We start from the raw sequence: 2,817 nt of genomic DNA on the forward strand, positions 1-2,817 counted from the left end.
CTTGGAATTTTGACCATAGAATGCCAGAGCTGGAAGGAAGGTTAAAGACTAGAATATAAAATGTTATACTGTTTCCTTTTTGTCTTTTTGCCTAGCCTATTGTCTTCATGTAGTGCTTAATAATATCAAACTGAATTGAATCAGAGGGAGGAAAGACCTTAGAATACAGAACATAGAATGACTGAGCTGAATAGGACCTTAGGACATAGAATGTTAGAGCTGAAAGAGAGCTTTGAACATAAAATGTCAAACCTACAAGGAACTTTAGAACATTATCACAGCTTATGTTATAATAATCCATTTAGTACTTTGTTCTTGTTTAGTCATTTTCAATCATATCCGACTCTTTGTGACCCCATTTAGAGTTTTCTTTCTTTTTTAAAAATCTTATTTAATATTTTATCTGTTCCCAATTATATGCAAAAACAATTTTAACATTCTTTTAAAAAAATTTTAGTTCCAAATTTAAAAATTTTAAATTTTGAGCTCCAAATTTAAATTTCAAAATTTTGAGTTCCAAATTCTCTCCCTCTCTCCTTCCCGCCCCCCCCCCCCACCGAGAAGGCAAGCAATTTGACATAGGTTACACATGTGTAGTCATGCAAGTATCATCCACGTAAGTCATTCTGTGAAAGAAAATATAGACAAGAAAACCCAAGAAAAATAAAGCAAAGAGAAAGTATCTTTGATCAGCATTCAGGATCTACCAGTTCTTTTTCTGGAGATGGACAGCACCTTTCATCATAAATCCTACAGAATTGTCTTGGATCACTGTACTGCTGAAAATAGCTAAGTTATTCATAGTAGATCATCATACAATATTGCTATTACTGTTTACAATGTTCTCCTGGTTCTGCTAATTTCACTTGGCATCAGTTTGTGTAAGTCTTTCCAGGTTTTTCCTGAAAGTATCCTGCTTATCATTTCTTAAAGCACAATAGTATTTCATCACAATTATATACAACTTGTTCAGCCATTCCCCAATTGATGGACATCCCTTCAATTCCAGCTCTTTGCCACCACTAAAAGAGCTGCTATAAATATTTTTGTACCCATAGATCCTTTTCCTTTTTGTGTTTTTTATCTCTTTGGGATATAGACCTAGTAGTGGTATTGCTCAATGAGTATGTATGGTTTTATAGCCCTTTGGGCATAGTTTAAATTGCTCTCCAAAATGGTTGAATCAGTCTAAAACTTCACCAATAGTACATTAGTGTTTTAATTCTCCAACATCCCTTCCAGCATTTGTCATTTTCTTTTTCTGTCATATTAGCCAATCTGACAGGTATGAGATAGTAGCTCAGAGTTGTTTTAATTTGCCCGCATCAATAGTGATTTAGAGCATTTTTTCATATGACTATAGATAGCTTTGATTACTTTGTCTGAAAACTGCCTGTTCATAGTTTTGAACATTTATCAATTGAAAAATGGCTCATTTTCTATAAATAAGACTCCATTTTCTATATGTTTGAGAAATGAAGTTTCAGAGAAACTCACTGTAAAAATTTTTTTCACAGTAATGATTACTATGTATCCTATTTCCCCCCTGTTTAGCCTACTCTCTCTCTTTTTACCTTGTCCGTTCTCAAAAGTGTTTTGCTTCTGAATTTTACCACCCCAAACTTTCCTCTCTTCTATCAGCTCCTCCCATGCTTTGTCTTATCCCCTTCCCTTCCTACTTTCCTGTATGGTAAGATAGATTTCTATACCCAACTGAGTGTGTATATTATTTCCTTTTTGAGTCAATTCCAATGAGAGTAAGGTTCATGTGCTCTCTTCCCCGCTTCCCCCCATTTCTCCCTCCATTGCAAAATCTCTTTCAGGCCTCTTTTATGTCAGATAATTTATCTCATTCTACCTCTTCCAGTGCATTCCCCTTCTCCCGGTGCATTCTTCTTTCTCATCCCTTAATTTAATTTTTTTAGATAATCATACCATCACCTTAAATTCACATCTTTGCTTTCTGTCTATGTATACTCCTTCTAATTGCCCTAATAATGAGAAAGTTTTTAGAAGTTACAAATATCATTTTCCCATGTAGGAATATAAACAGTTTAACCTTATCAAATCTCTTATGATTTCTCTTTCCTGTTTACCTTTTCATGCTTCTTTTGCATCTTGTATTTGAAAATCAAATTTTCTATTCAGCTCTGGTCTTTTCATCAGGAATGCTTTAAAGTCCTCTGTTTCATTGAATGTCCATTCCCCCACCCCCACCCCAAAGGATTATACTCAGTTTTGCTGGGTAGGTGATTCTTGGTTGTAATCCTAGCTCTTTTGCCCTCTGGAATTTCATATTCCAAGCCCTCCAATCTTTTAATGTAGAAGCCACTAAATCTTATGTTATCTTGACTGTGGCTCCACAGTATTTGAATTGTTTCTTTTTGGATGCTTGCTGTATTTTCTCCTTGAGCTGGGAGATCTGGAATTTGGCCATAATATTCCTGGGAGTTTTCATTTTGGGATCTCTTTCAGGAGGTGATTGGTGGATTCTTTCAATTTCCATTTTTCCCTCTGATTCTAGGACATCAGGGCAGTTTTCTTCAATAATTTCTTGAAAGATGATATCTAAGCTCTTTTTTTTTATCATGACTTTCAGGTAGTCCAGTAATTCTTAAGTTATCTCTCCTGGATCTATTTTCCAGGTCAGTTGTTTTTCCAGTGCAATATTCACATTTTCTTCTATTTTTTCATTCTTTTGGGTTTTTTTTTGATTGTTTCTTGATGTATCATAAAGTCATTAGTTTTCACTTGCCCAATTCTAATGTGTGAGGAATTATTTTCTCCACTGTTCCTCCTTTTCCATGTGTCCAATTC

The sequence above is a fragment of the Trichosurus vulpecula genome, chromosome 3 (genome assembly GCF_011100635.1).
Source record: "Trichosurus vulpecula isolate mTriVul1 chromosome 3, mTriVul1.pri, whole genome shotgun sequence".
Lineage (NCBI taxonomy): Eukaryota > Metazoa > Chordata > Mammalia > Diprotodontia > Phalangeridae > Trichosurus > Trichosurus vulpecula.